The sequence below is a fragment of the Sus scrofa genome, chromosome 18, assembly GCF_054392235.1.
Source record: "Sus scrofa isolate SSC_HxYL_T2T_F1_AM1 chromosome 18, Sscrofa_HxYL_maternal_Yorkshire_Landrace_v2.0, whole genome shotgun sequence".
NCBI lineage: Eukaryota > Metazoa > Chordata > Mammalia > Artiodactyla > Suidae > Sus > Sus scrofa.
The window spans coordinates 54,791,234-54,809,119 of record NC_139400.1 but is presented as its reverse complement, the minus strand read 5'-3'; positions in this window follow the sequence as shown (position 1 = coordinate 54,809,119).

The following is a 17,886-nucleotide window of genomic DNA, read 5'->3' as shown; positions in this document are numbered from 1 at the left end:
CAATCGGCTGGGCCCCCAAAGAACCCCAAATGGGCCTTTGTTACCCTGTGATTTATAATCTTCTTCATCTTTAACTGGTTTACTTGGCTTTTGCGAGGAGATGGCAGGGGGAAAGGGGGAATCATTTGTCTGATCGATGGATTTGCTTGTAATTCCCTTTAATTCCCTGGGATGAGAAAACGGTGCTTTTATTCTTTGGAGCACAGTCACTTTTAAAAATAGTCATTCCTCAAAGAGCCAGTAGGAGCTAAACCGGAGGCACTGTCTTCTATGGAGGAAACGAGAGCAATGCAGATGCGTTCCTAAACAACGCCTTGGGCACCTCCTTGTGAGGAGCCTCGCCCTCGGTCCCAAAGAACACAATCTGTTCCAGGAACCCAACCCTCCCAGAGGCCCGCTGCCGCCCTGCAGGACCAGGGAGGAGGCAGGCGACCCCACTACTCGGGTTGAAGCCTGACCGCACGGTCTCCTCCAGGAGGTGGGGGAGCTGCCCAGGCAACTGCGAAGGAGTGTGGGTGGCAGACGTGCCTCCGATCCAGCTGAGGTTACTCTGGTCAGGATGCAGAAAACAGATCCTTTGACTCAGGTGGGTCCCACGGGTGGGTCCCACGCCAGCCCACCCCACCCGACCTGACCCGACCCGCAAGCCATGAGTGTTTGCTGGGCCAGTGGCCACTAGTCCTGTCAATGCCCAGGGCAGGGGATGCACAGAGGGACAGGCCGGGGGCAGGGCTGCCAGGCTCTGGATGGCTGAGACCTGGAGGGCGGAGAGCTCAGGTCCCAGGAGATAGGGTGGACCCCATGAGGAACCCCCTGATGGCCGCTGGGCCCACCCCTGCAGAGGACTGGCCAAAGCGCCAGGAGGCGTGGCCTCTTCTCTGTCACAACGACACGTTGTGGGGCAGAGGACAAGCCCAGAGCATAGCCGGGCCCAAGTGGGAACCAGGGTTTCCTCGGACCGGTGTGGTCAGCTGGGTGGGATGGAGGTGGGGGGAACAGGTCTCCAGAGTGGGGAGCTTGGTGCTCCCCGGGCCTCCAGCAACAGCCAGCGGGCAGCACTGGCTGGAAGGCATGTGATTTGCTCTCCTCCCGCTTTCTCGGTGGAGCTCCAATGGGAACCTCAGTCTGGAAGACCTCTCTGCACTGGAAGACCTCTCTGGACCGCTCGGCTTCCTCAAAGCCCTCTGCAGCAGTGGGGGCCAGCAGCCCCCTCACCCTCTCTCCAGAAGGGGGCTGTTTTGTCCATCTGGGGCCGTGTCTACCCTGCCACCCAGCCTGGGGCCCTGAAGGAGGGGCTGGAGGGGAGCCGTCCCCAGGCAATAGCAGAGGCTGCAGCAAATGCGCGCTCTATTTGCTGTAGGAGAAGCAAAATCCTTCGACCGTCTGCAAAACGGTGCCCTTTTCTCCTAGAGGGAAAGAGGAGGGGAAAACAGATACCAAGTGCAGGATAATGTCAGCGTAAGCCAGGCGCCCCTCAATTTTTCATACTGTTTCCTACTTTCAATAGCTACTGGATGCCAGAGAGGAAAGGAACAACTTTAAAAAACAATTAGCGGGACACGTGGTGTTTGTTCTTGGCTGGAACTCTGCAGCCTCATCTGCCGGCAAACACTCTACCGTCTTTCATGAAAAATGTTTTAGAACTAATGAGCTATATTTGCATTCCCCGTAGAATGGATTCGGAATTTTTCATCTACGCCGCACCATGAAAAATGGATGTGTTTGACACCGAAGTCATTTGAACATACAGCCTGGCCTCAGTGGAAAGGCAAACCTTCAGCAAAACTTTTCAAGTAACTTAGTTCATTCGCACCTGCTTCCACCGGGGAAGGTCAGGCTCGTGTGAGAGATGGAAATTTCCCCAACAAACCTCGATGCTGATGAGATTTGTTTCTGTAGATAATCTGCAGCAGTGAAATTTTTCATAATGTCACTGCAAAATAAATTAAAATGTTCATCTTCATATGGCTGGTTCCATTGCATTAAAATAAATGTTGCAAGCTCATTTAATTAGTATAGTTAGGAATGTCTCGTCCCTGCTTCACTGGCTCTCCAAATCACAAGTTAATTTGTCAAAATCAGACCATTGTTTTTCCTTCATTCTTCATTACTAGAGACAGCCCCATTTAAATAAATGTTTATGCTACAGAGAGCAGAGCAGTGAACAACCCCAAATATTTTCATAAGCCAGCCCTGGAAAAGTTTAAAACACAGGGAGTGAGGATGTATTTTTTTCCCCTCCCTTTGTGGTTATTGGATATTTGACTGGCTGAAAAGGTACAAAATTGAGCCGTCGGCTGTAACTGATGGCGCTCCGTCCGCCATTGCTCATGTTGGCGGGCTGTATCTCCTTGAAAGCAGTTTCCTTCTCTGTTTTCAAAGACAAATGATGACAAAAGATACCATCTCTATAAATTACCCTCCTCAGATCATCCTCTTCAAGACCCCTTGGTTAATCAATTAGTCGTGTTTGGGGGGGGGTATGAACCAGGTGGAAAGGAGGGGAGTTCTGATTTTCACGGCCATTTGCTCCCCATTACTGGCTGTGAGCAGCCAGCTATTCCTGCTGAAAAGTCCAGGGATAACCAAACTGCAGGGTTTTCGTCTTTCCTTTCTCACTTCCCTCCCAACCCCCCAAGAAAAAAAATCCAAAGTATCAATAACCATTGTTTTTGTTGATTTGTTTTTGCTTTTTAGGGCCATACCCATGGCACATGGAAGTTCCCAGGCTAGGGGTTGAATCAGAGCTGCAGCTGCCAGCCTACACCACAGCCACAGCAATGCAGGATCCGACCTGCACCTGCAACCTACACTACAGCTCTTGGCAACACCAGATCCTTAACCCACTGAGCGAGGCCAGGCATCGAACCCGAAACCTCATGATTCCTCATGGTTCCTAGATGCATTTCCGCTGCGCCACAGTGGGAACTCCTCAATAACCATCTATAAAGCATGAGTTCCTGGCAATAGAAGTATGTTGGGGTTAGTGATGAGGTCCAGGGGGAAGGGGTTCATATAATTAGCCGAGGTGTTACATCTGCTGGCAGATCTTCTGGCAGGCATCCATCAGAGATGGATGAAAGTGCTTATCAGATCACCATCTGCACCCCATACTGATAGGACGCACCCCCATACTGATAGGATGTCGCATTCCTGCACTGTAGAGCTTCCTCTGTGGGAAAATGCCGCAGCGCTCAGCTCCAGATTCAGCTTCATGGAGGGAGGGCCAACTTTCCTCCCTGAAGCTTTGTCTTTCCCTGAGATGGAGTGGCCCGCCTTCCCTCCTCCGTAAAGAATCAAAGGATGGGGTAGCCTTCTTCTTCTTCTTACTGTGTTGGTTTTCTTGCCATTTTCCTCTGCTGCGCTTGCTTTGCATGGCTTTTCTCCCCTGGAGCGAATGGGTGCAAGGAAATGGATGTAGTCCGTGAGATTTCTCAATATGAGGAAGATTGAAAAGGCTTTCAGAGTTGTTCTCAGTTTGGTTCTGATGAGGTCTAATCTGCAGAATCAAACTTTTTTTTTTTTTTCCGGCTTTTTTCCTCTCTTGGTGGGGGCGGGACAAATTCTTGGGACCAATTTTTCTTCAGTAATGAATTATTTAATGAACAAGAAGATTTCATTACTATGTATTGACTCACCGACCCCAGAGAGTTGCTTGAAGGTAGTAGCTGAGCCTGGTACTGGCTCATTCATTCGTTCGTCCACTCATTCATTTGTTGGTGGCAGCAGACTAGGCACTGAATGGGGAGAGCCAATCTTCTTTCTCACCTAAGAGAAGTGCAGCCTTCTGACTAGACCGGGGCCAATATGCCCTGTAACCTACTCATCAACCCTGAACCGTGCCCCCCTGTCTACAATGGTACAATTTACTGAAAACAACACTCACGTTGCTGGTTGGCCATGGAGCTGCCTTTGTGAAACTGGAAATCAAGCCACGCGTACGAAAGACAAGTGACATGAATGAGGGGTGGGTGAAGCCTGGGGACTTGGTGGCTACTGAACAGGAATATAAGATTGTCCCGTGGCGGGGTCCCTTCTCCTTGGGTCAGCATCTTCCACAATGCGTTTCTCTGTGAGTATGAGAAAGACTGATATGCACTTTTGATGCTGCGAAGTCCTGAAGCAGAGGAATCCGGAAAGGGAAGAGCCAACTGGAGAGCAGAGGGAAAGTTTTCTCAGTACAACTTAAGCTGCCGCATGGTGTTGGCTTGGTTCTCTGTCCCCAGACCAAAGCCAGGCTGGAATTACAGAGCCAGATCCACCACGCAGGCCAAAGAGAGCAGGCTGACTTCAGACAATCCTACTAAGCCCTAAGCTCCATGAGGCTTCCTCCCCTGTGAAGGGCAGACTCAGTTCAAACCCCAGACGCCACTTGCTAACTGTGACCTGGGGCCAGTGATGCCTTCTGAGAGACCTTTCCTCCCACACAAAATGGTCATCATCATAAAAATACACCTTTTGGCTGGCATCTGTGAAAATTAATGAGGCGCTATGTCTAAACACGACCTGAGCAGTACCAAGTATTTAACAAATGTTAATTCCCTTCTCTGGGCCTTTAGAAGGAAAAACGTAGCAGAGGCCAGGGCAGGCTGATAGATCAGAATGAGTTTGAGGCAAATTTTTGGGAAAAGTTTATGTTTTAAATGCAATTGATTTTTAATTAAGTTTGCTGACCTGTTCTTGAATGGGACACTGCTGGAAGGCTGAATCACATATGTTTTTGGTATACCCAGGCTACAAAATTCATAGCTGACTTCTGGAATGAACTAAACTTATTTCTAGAATGAGTTTCTGGTCATAACCCATTCACAATTTGCCAAAAGATTAGATGTCTTCCCAGATTGATTTTTCCTCTTTACAGCTGCACCTGCAGCATATGGAAGTTCCGGGCTAGGGGGTCCAATCGGAGCCTACAGCCTATGCTGTTGCTGAGCTGCATCTGCAACCTACACTTTCAGCAACGCCGGATCCTTAACCCATTGAGCGAGGTCAGGGATAGAACCTGCATCCTCACAGAGACAATGTCGGGTTCTTAACCCACGGAGCCACAGTGGGGACTGGTTAGTAGCTCCACTGCATGCTACCTCTTACCTCCCTTCAGAGGTGAGAAAACCATGGACCACCTCTGACTCAGGAGGCCCAGACCCTCCAGTCGTTCCTCCGATAACAAGATGTCCTGATCATTTATCATCCTTGGCACCCTTTTAAACTCTCTCTAGTTTTACCATGTCCCCTCTTAAACGAGATGATCAAAGCCAAATGAAATACACGAAATGCTTCTGACTATGGCAGAAAGAAAGAACAGTGACCTCTTTTGTTCTGGACAAGTCTGTGACGAAAGCAGTCTATTGGCAGACACACCACATTGCCCTTACTGTCATCTGAAACCCCTAGGACGTCTTTTACACCTGAATGGACGTTGGGCAGCCTCTCTCATTCTTGGGTGTGTTGTTCATTATTTATCCTGATCATAGAACCTTGTGTTTATCCCATTAAATGCAATGAGTTTGGGCTCTCACTCCAGACTGTCAAGATCTTTTTGCATTAAAATTCTCTCATCTCGCGGATTGGTTTGACTTCTCAGTTCAGTGTCAGTCTGTTATTCTGCCAGTCACACACCTCTCCCTCCAGTCTTTGAGGATAACGTGATAGACTTTATCGGAAGGTTTGCCCAGTTCAAGATTCCTCTCAGTTCTCCGTTCTCAGGATACGCTGACTCACAGCCACCCCATCTCAAATTCCAGTGTCTCCTGAAAGATCTGCTAAAAGGAGGTGGTTAGTAATTGGTATTGAAAACTTTCATTATCAGTTAGCTCTTTAAGATGAATTGTGATGAATGGAATTAAGAAACAGTTTGCTATAGACCGAATGTTTGTATTCCCCCAAATTCACATGTTGAAACCTAAGCTCCAATGTGATGGTGTTAGGAGGTGAGGGCTTAGGAGGTGATTAGGTCGTGAGCTAGGCGCCCTCATGAATGGAATTAGTGCCCTTAAGAAAGAACTTTGAAATCTCCCTCACCGCTTGCACTGCGAAGACATCGCAAGAAGACCACTGTCTGCCCACAAACTAGGAAGCAGAGCCTCACAAGACAGCAGATCTGCTGGCATCCCGATGTTGGAATTTCCCACTCCCATGACTGTGAGAAATAAATGCATAAGTGCGTGTTGTTTATAAGCCACCGTGTATGTTTTTTTGCCTTTCTTTTTTGTTTTGTTTTTTGTTTTTTAGGGCCGCACCGAGGCATATGGAAGTCCCCAGGCTAGGGGTCCAACTGGAGCTACAGCTGCCAGCCTACATCACAGCCACAGCAACATCAGATCCAAGCTGCATCTGCGACCTACACCACAGCTCACAGCAACGCCAGATCCTTAACCCACTGAGCGAGGCCAGGGATCGAACCCGCAACCACCTGTTCCCTAGTCGGTCGGATTTGTTTCAGCTGCACCGCAACGGGAACGCCCGTGTATGTTATTTTGGCTACAGGGGCCTGAGTAGACTAAGGCGAGATCCTGGAGAGAAAAAGGAAGAGATGAAAGCAGAAAACTCCAAGGTGGAAGCAGGTGGATAAATTTTGCCTACTTCACACCTTTCCATGCTTGGAAATTAAGGAACCACGAATGGTTATTAAAACATGAGAAAGCATGAGAGAATTTTATTTTATTTTATTTTATTTTATTTTATTTTATTTTTGTCTTTTTGCTATTTCTTCGGGCCACTCCCGCGGCATATGGAGGTTCCCAGGCTAGGGGTCCAATCGGAGCTGTAGCCACCGGCCCACACCAGAGCCACAGCAACGTGGGATCCGAGCCGCGTCTGCAACCTACACCACAGCTCACGGCAACGCCGGATCGTTAACCCACTGAGCAAGGGCAGGGACCGAACCCGCAACCTCATGGTTCCTAGTCGGATTTGTTAACCACTGCGCCACGACGGGAACGAGAATTTTTTTTTAATTCAGTGTAGGCAGCAGTGAAAACAGGGTGTGCGTCTATGCCTTGTAGGTGAGTTCAGCCTTTGCATTTTAAAAATCTGAAGATTTATCATGCAAATCCTATTATAAGCCTACAAACTTTGCTTTTTAGCTTTATTATGCAAACTTCATGAGAGTAAAAGGAATATCCATTTATGTAAAGTTCAAAATCGCCAGTGGTGTTGGAGATCAGGATGGTGGTTGGAGAGAAGTGTGGGATATTGTTTCGGAGAGCCAGGGCGGGGGTCGCCGGGGGGCTGGTCCATTGTGGCTTTTGATCTGACGGTAGTCACACAGGTGTACCCTTTGTAGACTTTCATCAAACCGTAAGGTGTGACCTGTGTGCTCCTCCTGTGTAAATGGTAAACAGAAACCAATTTGCACTGATCAGAAAGACTTTTATACAAACCTCTTTGGAGTTCCTGTCGTGGCAGCGCAAACGAATCTGACTTATATCCATGAAGATGCAAGTTCGAGCCTTGGCTTCACACAATGGGTTAAGGATCTGGCATTGCCGTGAACAAGCAGATGCGGCTCAGATCTGTCATGGCTGTGGCTGTGGCGTAGGGCAGCAGCTACAGCTCCGATTCCACCCCTAGCCTGGGAACTTCCATCTGCCGTCGATGTGGCCCTAAAAAGGCAATACATAAATAAATAAATACCTCTTCTTTTTTCCTCCCTGAACACAAAGAAACAGAAGAGCATATAATTTAGTTTGCTCATCAAATTGGTTTTGCGTGAGCCTTTGAGGCATAAAGCCCTGTGCTCTAAAGAGCACAAAGTACTGAGGCTCTGGAGACAAAGGAGAAGCAGACGTAGCCCTTGCCTTTAGAGAACTTACAGACCAGGGAAGAGTGAGCCCGTCTCAGACACAGCTGTAGCCCAAGGGAAATAAGAGGAGTCAGGCAGCTGGTCTTCATGGAGAGCCATTTGAATGGCATTTCATATACTCAAGACTCACATGTAATCTTCGTGAATTTACATTTCTTGAATGGCTTATGGTTTTATTACTCATGTAATGAAGGGCTTGGTAGATTCCACTTTTGTCCCATTTTATGGTAAGGTCTGTAAGAAATATACACATATGTAATCAATAAGAGATCCATGATTGTTGTTGTTTGTTTTTTGTTTGTTTTTTTCAGGGCCGCACCCACGGCATACGGAGGTTCCCAGGCTAGGGGTGGAATGGGAGCTACAGTCGCCGGCCTACGCCACAGCCACAGCACTGCACGATCCGAGCCACGTCTTCCACCTACACCACAGCTCACAGCAATGCCCAATCCTTAACCCACTCAGCGAGGCCAGGGATCAAACCCGCAACCTCTTGGTTCCCAGCCAGATTCGTTTCCACTGTGCCACAATGGGAGCTCCCATGATCGTTGTTATTGAAGATGTTAAAATGGCATATACTTTCTAACGTTTTTCCAAAGATCTAACTTTACAATATTTCCAAAAGGGGAATGCCTGGGAATTAATTGTAAGGCAACTTTTGAACATATAGACGAAATTTTTAAATGAAAAATCGATCCCTCAGCTAATGAACCGATAAACACAGTGTGGTATATCCATACAACAGAAAGGAATGAAGTACTGTTACCTGCTGCAGCGTGGGCGAATCTTGGAACCACTGTGCTGAGTGAAAGACGTCAGATACAACAGACCACATATTATATCATTCCATTTATATTAAATACCCAGAACAAGCAAATCTATAGACACGGATTCATGGTCCTCGGCGCCTGGGGGAAGGGAGGAATGATGTGTGACTGCTAACAGGTACAGGACAGGCTGGGGGTTGGGAGGGTTCTTTTTCGGGTGATGAACATTTTCTGGAATTAATGCCAATGGTTATTCCACCTTGGGAATACTAAAAACCACTGAATTGTACCCTTTAAAATGGTGACTTTTATGGTATGTGAATTATATCTCAATTAAATATATATGGGGCAATTTTCAAACATACAGATTAAAATTTTGAAATCATAAAAATTCCTTAACTGAGAAGTTCTCAGCACCATTTTATGACACAGCTAATGAATGATACCAAAAAACGTACACAGAAAGATGGAAAGGTATAAAGATCAACACGGGCGAATGGCTTCCATTTCTGTGAGAATTACACTGGGATCTAAAGCAAGCCTTTCACCCGGGCCTACGGGGCGGGATCAGCGCAGAACTGCTTGGGCCTGTGTCTACGTCTAATTTCGAATCGGAATTGTTCAGGACGCGATTACCCGCATCCGTGGGTATTTTATGAAGTCTTGCTTATTTTTCTTTCCTGTTTTTTTGTCTTTTTTTTTTTTTTTTTTTTTTTTTTTAGGGCCGCACCCAGGGCATGTGGAAGTTCCCAAGCTGGGGGTCAAGTCAGAGTTGTAGCTGCTGGCCTACGCCACAGCTCACTGCAATGCCAGATACTTAACCCACCGAGGGAGGCCAGGGAGCCATCGAATTGCCTTCTCATGGATACTGGTTGCACCACGATGGGATCTCCCAGCTCTTGCTTTTCTTAACCTAATTGACAACAGCGCTTTTGGTTACCTCTCTGATAAGCAGCCCTTGCTCTGATCCCTGCTGATAGAAATTAAAGACCAGTTTGCGCCAATCAGCATTTCTAGGTAAGATGAGCTTTCCAGGAGGGAGAAGGAAAGAACTCAATGTCGCTGAGCAAAGGGCTCTGTGGAGGAAACCCAGGTAGGCCCCCAGTAATAAATACATTTATTGCCTGGACAGTAAAAAGTACTGGAGAGTTTAAAATAAATTCAGAGTTATTTAAACTTAATTTATGACCAGGAAAATAAACCCTCTCTTCCACCATTAATGTTTTTTATCTGGGCCATCAAATGTCACACACTACTGATTTTGGATGTAAGGTCACTGGAAACAACATATCAGAGGTGTCAGCACCACAAATCAAGTGAAATTCCCTTAAAAATAAAAACGTCAAGAGGAAAATAATAGGCAATAGTTATTTCATGCCATGAAAGACTTCTAATATATCAAAGGGTTCACCTTTTTTCTACCTTTATGATGTATCACTTTGAACACTAAATATACTTCTGCTTAACAGATAAAGAAAACGGGCATCAGAAAGCTGATGATAATAAGCATGAAGATGTATAATAAAACCCTCCGCAGGCACATAAACATCAGAAAGCAGAACCCTGAATACAGCAAAAGACGGACAAAGACCTTGCCTCGCATGTCAATTGTTTTAAGGGGTCATCTTAAGGGTCAACTAAAAACGGTGTCTTTGAAATCCGAATGCAAATTATATTGGGCAAATTATTTTGGTAAGGGATGCAGAACTTCTTGGAGCGTGTGAAGCTAATGTGGATTACACAGCAGTCCAATTCCTGAAGCAATCCTCCGGTCTTTTATCCAAGGGTTGAATAAAACAGAAGCGAGTGCCCATGTGCCGGGAGGAGAGGAAAGACAAAGGAGACTTGGAGCAGACGGGTTCTTCAGGAGCCGGATGTTAAGCCCCTGACAGCCAGTGGCATTTGCCATGATGCGTTGTTGCAAAATTATTAACCCCTGGCAGGGTGAACCCAGCCAGGATTATTACACTTGATGCTACAGCATCTGCCTGAAAGGGTTATCACAGCCTCAGGTAAAAATGACTTTATTTCATCCTTGTGACATGTCTTCGAGTGATTTTCTAGGACGTGAAAGGTAAAATCTTGCTTCCTGATTCAAGGACTCATAATCCAGTGGATGAAATGGCTCCAGGGAAGGATAACGGCGTGTGGAGCCGTTCACGGATAAGCACAAATTTCGCCCGAGATGGCAGTGAGCAGTTAGAGAAAAGCCATAATACTTTAGTTTAAGCCTCCCAAAGTCCTTTTATCACGGGGAGCAGCGGGGAGGGGAAGAGGAGGTCACGTTTGGCAATCAGTAGGTAGCACGGCCAATGGGCCAGTGTTACCACCGGGGTCACGGCAGAGCCCGGATCTCCATTCCAGAAGGGTCCAGTCTGACTGACTCCAGAGCGGAGTATCCTTCTTGGCTGTGGTGGCTGTAGCGTTTTAGTGATGGAACTGAACGCAGGACACTTGAAAACCTATCTCCCCTCATAGGACAGATGAGAAAATTGAGGTCCAACCCCAGGAGGGAAGTACTTGGGAGCAGAGCCAAGAGAGCTTCCGCGGTGGTCCCTGGCTCTGGCCAGGCTATGGGTGTCCCTGTCCCTCAGAAGCCCCACTGTGCGAAGAAGCTGTGCCAGCTGGAAGGCAGGCTCCACGGCAGGATCTCCAGTCCTTGACTTGATGTGTATGTGATGCCAAGGAAGTCACTGAATTCTCTGCCCCTCACAAAGCTACTTGATATCTGTGCCCTCAGACTTTCCAGAATACCTCTATGAGGTTCAGGTATTTTCAGAGGAGACTTCATAAAAATTCCCCACACGGTGTAGCAGGGAAGAAATCAGACTCTAAATGGAAGTCTGGTTCTGCCATGGGCTACTAGTAGAACCTGGTACAGAATGCTAAGCCTTTCTCCTGCTTCTTCTTCCTCTGCTCCTTCTTCTATTTTGCATTGTGAACCCTACCTGCGGCATATGGAAGTTCCAGGCTAGGGGTCCAATCAGAGCTGCACCTGCTGGCCTACACCACAGCCACAGCAACGTGGGATCTGAATGGCACCTGCAACCTACACTATAGCTCATGGCAACGCCAGATCCTTAACCCACTGAGCAAGGCCAGGGATCAAACCTGAATCCTCATGGATACTAGTTGGGTTTGTCACCGCTGAGCCACGACAGGAACTCCAGGATGCTAAACCTTTCTAACTCCTGGTTTCCCTTATCCCCAAATCGGAGATTGTAATAACAATACTTACCTGGTGTGGTGCTGTGGGGACACAACAGAAAGCTCTTAGGACCACAAAGTGTGCATGTATACAACAGAGAATAAGTCCCTGGAAGAAGGGAAATGGAGGTCAAGGGTCTTGGCCACTGTCGTCCCGCCCTTCACCCCACCCGCTGACCTGAGTTTACTGTGAGTGTGAGACTGAAGGGTGTTATTTAAGTGTGTGAACCCCATAACAGCCTGGGGGCTTCCTACCTCAGGCTGTGCTCCCTTAAGCAATCTGCTCAAATAATGGATGAGTCCTCTGGTCAAGACGGGGTTCGATTCAGAGCCACACAGAGAAAGACAAGAGCCTCGGCATCAGCCAGTGCTCTCTTTATTCGTGGATTTGGCTTATTAAAGACAAACGATGCCGAAGCAATTCTATGGGCATCAAATGAATTATTTATACATTTGATGAAATGATTTTATTGGAGGACTCAACCCTGTTTAACTCTTGGGGTTTCAGTGTTGTGTGTAGGAATTCTATTTGGCACTCACCAATTACTTTCTGAATTTTACATTGGGGTACCATCTTGAAAATTCATGGGCTACCTTGTGGCAAAGAAATGTCTGTACTCAAGCCTAAGCAAAGAAAAAAAAAAAGTCAAAACCAAACCAGGATTTGAGAAAACCATCAGTTTCTACACAATGTTTATTGGAGATGCAGTTCTTGAACCAGTTAGACCTTTGAAAGTCTAGCGTGAAAGATATTTAAAATCAAATGTAATGATACAGCACGTTTATTCATTTTCCCTAACTTTAAGGGGAGCTTTCTCTTCCTTCAGGCACGCAATTTCACTCAAAAGTAATTGCTAACCCTGCCTCATTCTATTACTTGTAAATTCAATATAATTAGAGACATATTCAGTTCATTATTAGCTTGAATTTTTGCCCAGCTTTTTTTTCAGCCTGTTGCCTTTTCAAAATACTTTATTAAAAACTTGTTTTAGCATCACATTCTTTAAAGAAAAATAATAACTTCCAAGGACATTTTATAGGATTCGCTCAAAATACAGGGCCCCATGCCAGAAACCAATAAACTCAAATCGCAGAACTCACATCAGAAGGCTGCCATAAACTGTTTTAGAGAGGCTTGGACATGTTTGACCTGAAAATTGAGATGTGTGTGCTCTACACATAGTTTCACTAGAGAAGCTGTCACCAGGTCTTGCAATTTAAAAAACGTGTTCTTATTCCATTCACTGGATTGCAGTTTAGCTCCTAAATATCCCCTTTCCTCTGAAGAACTCCGCTTTTCCATGGCAGCAGCCTGAAGTGTCAGCCTTGTGGGCTGCTATTTATGAGTTCAGTTTTATGGAGTGAGATGCTTGGATGGGCAATGATTTTCAGGCCAGACCCTCGATCTGAGGAGTTTTGACCTTGCTGCTTCAAGGAGCAGCCTCCAACCTGGGGGGAGAGGATTTCAGGGGAGAGTGCCCTGATGAAGGGGTCAGCCCACCTTGACACCTGAAACCCAGAGGTGGGTCATCAGGCTTCAGGGCCCCTGTGTTAAATGGCCCGCAAGGCTGAAGGCTTGAGCTAATGAGCTCATGGGTACGCATGAGGCATAAGGCTGCGGATTTTCTAGGTTAGCTCCTCAGAAAGCACTGGGGTAGAGCAAGCACCTCTCCTGGAACCAAGAGCCAGGAGAGGGAGCCTGGCCCCGTGGAGAGGCAGGACTCATGGAAAAAAGAGTGCTGCTCCAGGCCGCCTTGTTACCCAGCGAGCTGAGTATGTGCCAGGTGGAAAAGCACAGTTGACATCCCAGTCTAGACAGGGTCATTCCTGGGAACTCGTTTCTCAAATCTGCTGTTATTTCAAACGGTAAATTCTGGAGGAGGGGGTGCTTTGAATAGCTTATCTTCTTAAATTAATGAATCAAAGCATGAAAATGTGCCTCTCTGGAAATGTGGAATCTGGGAGGTGTTTCTTCAATTGATGTCACATCATGGCTGGTCCACAGCAGGTGGATTCAGGAGGAGTCTTAGCACATTGGCTTCCTAGATCCATAGCATCTGAGCACTGAGGTAGGGAGACCGTGACTCTCCCATCCCCAAGGAGAGAAACTGAGGCCGAGATGTGTGGCTGGACACCTTCTTCACTTCCAGTTAAGACAGTTGGCCATTATCTTAATTTCAAGTGAAATATGGAAATTTGAGCAATGGAGACTAGTTTTCCATTTTAAAGTCTGAGATCTTTACTTAATAGAAAGGGAAGAGGGCATCAAGAACAAAAAACATTTCCTCATTCTTCACCTGAATTCCATCAGTGGAAGGTATGGAATCCAGTACCCAATGAACTAGTCTGACCTGAACAATGCATTTTATTTTATTTTATTTATTTTTAGGGCCGCACCTGCAGCATATGGAGATTCCCAGGCTAGGGGTCGAATCGGAGCTATAGCTCCCTACAGCAACACCACATCCAAGCTGCATCTTCAACCTACACTACAGCTCACGGCAATGCCAGATCCTTAACTCACTGAGCAGGGCCAGGGATCAAACCCGAAATCTCATGGCTCCTAGTCGGATTCACTTGCGCTGCTCCACAATGGGAACTCCGCGTTTTATTTTTTATAATAAATGAAAATTCGGATCAACTTCTATTTAATTTGGGGGATCTCTGATCTCATGAACATGCAAATAATCCAAAGAAGAGTGGAGGTGGTACTTATTCTATAGGAACAGAATCGTTAGGTATGAATAAGAAAAGCTGATAGCTTGAGTATATGTCCACTTCTACAAACCAATTTGGTTTAATTTGCAAAAATAGTAGAAGAAACAGCCAAGTTATTTTAAAAGAAACAATAACAGCTCAGTTCAAGCTATTTTTAAAAAACTGATTTGGTTTAGGAATTCCTTTGTAGTGAAGTGGGTTAAAGATTGGCTATTGTCACTGCAGTAACTCAGGTTGCCACTGTGGCACAGATTCAGTCTCTGGCCCAGGAATTTCCACATGCTGCGGGCACAGCCAATAACAAAAACAACAACAAAAACAACCAATCTTGTTTGTTTTATATTAGTGCCAAAAAAGAAGTACTTGGGTATAAGTCTAAGCAAATATGTATAAGACCTACCTATGTGAAGAAAACTATAAAACTGTGCAGAAAGAAATCAAAGAAGGTCTACATAAATGGAAAGTTATTCCATGTTTATAGGGAGGAAGTCTCTATATTATCAAGGTACATCTTCTTCCCAAATTGATCTATAGATTAAACTCCATTCCAGTCAAAATCTCAACAAGTTTTACTTTGTGGATGTCAACAAACTGATTCTAAAGATTATATGGAGGAGTTCCTATCATGGCTCAGTGGTTAATGAACCCAACTAGCATCGATGAGGATGCAGGTTCGATCCCTGGCCTTGCTCAGTGGGTTATGGTTCTGGCGTTGCCATGAGCTGTGGTGTAGGGCGCAGACGTGGATTGGATCTCGAGCTGCTGTGGCTCTGGCGTAGGCCGGCAGCTACAGCCCCAATTTGATCCCTAGCCTGGGGACCTCCATATGCTGCGGGGGCAGCCCTAAAAAGACAAAATAATAATAATAATAATAAAGTTTATATGGAGAGGCAAAAGACCCAGAATAATCAACACAATATTGAAAATAAAGCTAGAAGACCGACACTCCTCAACTTCAATACTTACATAAAGCTACAGTAATAAAATGAGTGTGGTAGTAGCAAACGAATAAATAAATGGATCGATAGAAATATAGTCAATTCATCAGCAACAAAAAAGTAAGACAATTAGAGAAAGAGGAATTTTTTCTGACCAATTTGAACAACTAGACATCTGTATGCCAAAAATAAATTAAGCATTTAACCTTACACTCTTCATAAAAATTGACTCTAAATGGATAACAGCTATAAACGTAAAATGCAAAACTATAAAACTTCTAGACGGTAACACAGGAGAAAAACCTAGGTGACACTGGGTTTGGCAATGAGTTTTTTTATTATTTATTATTATTATTATTATTATTATTATTATTTGTCTTTTTGCCTTTTCTTGGGCTGCTCCCGCGGCATACGAAGGTTCCCAGACTAGGGGTCTAATTGGAGCTGTAGCCGCCGGCCTATGCCAGAGCCACAGCAACTCCAGATCCGAGCCGAGTCTGCGACCTACACCACAGCTCACGGCAATGCCGGATCATTAACCCACTGAGCAAGGCCAGGGATCGAACCCGCAACCTCATGGTTCCTAGCCGGATTTGTTAACCACTGAGGCACAACGGGAACTCCAGCAATGAGTTTTTAGATACAATAAAAGCATAATCCGTGAATGAAAAACTTGAGAGTTAAACTTTATTAACAGGAAAAACATCTGGCCTGTAAAAGACATTATAAAGAGAATGAAAAGACAAGCCACAGGCTGGGACAAAAATCTTTGCAAAACATATACTTGATAAGGGACTTATATCTAAAATATTCAGAGAACACAAAGTTCAACAGTAAGATAATAACCCAGTTAAAAGGTGGGCAAAAATTCTGAATAGACACTCACCCAAAAAGATATACACATGGCAGATAAACATCTGAAAAGCTGCTCTACATGGTATATCATCGAGGAATTGCAAATTAAAGCAATAATGACATACTAGTAAACACCTACTAGAATGGCTAAAATCCAAAATATTGACCGCATTAAGTACTGGCAAGGATGTGGAGCAATGGAAACTCTCATTTATGGCTGGTGGGAATGCAAATGATACAGCCACTTTGGAAGAGAGTTTGGCAACTCCTTGCAAAACTAAACATACTCTTACCATACAATCCAGCAATTGCGCTCTTTGGTATTTACCCAAACAAGCTGAAAGCTTATATCCACACAAAAACTGCACAGAGATGATCAGAGCAGCTTTATTCAGGATTGCCAAAACTTGGAAGCCAGCAAGATGTCCTTTCACAAGTGACTAGGAAAACAAAGTGTGGTATGATCAGAAAATAGGATATTATTCAGCAATAAAAAAAATGAGCTATCGAAACATTGAAAAGACATAGGGCGAAATCTTAAATGCATGTGGCTAAGTGAAAGAAGCCAGTGTGAAAAGCCTATGCTCCACTCCTCGGGCGTTGCTTCAACAGGGAGTCCACCAAAGCTTGCCTTGGTTTAGAGTTATGTATTTAATCAATAAGGCAGATGAGTCTTAAAAATGTAACTTAGGGAAAGGTTTAAATAAGACTGTAAGTTCTTTAGAAAAATAGTGCCCATTGGTCAAACCAAACCCTGTACCAACAGAGCCTAGTGGAACCCCTAACGAATTAATTCATTTCATGCTAATCCATGGCCACCATTATATTCCTAATCCTAGGTGGTCTTTTGACAGAGCCATGGGTTAGTCAAAAAGGAGGGTCATTCACAGACAGAACAAACCAGTGGTTACAAGTGGGAGGCTGGAGGGGCAATACAGGGGTGGAGGAAGGGGACGCACAAGTTACTGGGTGTAAGATAGACTCCGATGTACTCTACGACACAGGGAAGGGAGTCAATATTTTATGATAACCATAAGTGGAAAGCACCCTTTAAAAATTGTTTTTAAGAAACGAAGAGTCATTTAAGAGATACAGGTAAGAAAAACCATCATCAGGAAAACAAAACTCAGCATATATGACTCAGGTGAGCAGTGGCAGAAGCTTTGGCTTCACAGACAGGTCAGGTTGTATTATCATTACCATCGGTATCATCAACCTGCAAACACTCACGCCGATCTTTTTCAATTAGGTTTATCTAGTCATTAAAACAGGACTCCAGCCAATCTCGCCAAAGTCAAATATGTGAACAAAGAAATTCATTTATTCAGTAACTCCCTATAAGCACCTGCCACGTGCTTGGCACTGTTCTAGGAAACAAACACAAATCACTGCCCTGAAGGAATGAATGAAGATTTTAACCTTGGGTCAACTTGAAAGGGATGATTCCAATTTTTTTTTTTTTTTTTTTTTTTTTGCCTTTTTAGGGCTGCACCCACACAGCACATGGAAATTCCCAGGCCAGAGGTCAAATTGGAGCTGAAGCCACCGGCCTACACCACAGCCACAGCATGATGGATCTGAGCCATGGACCACAGCT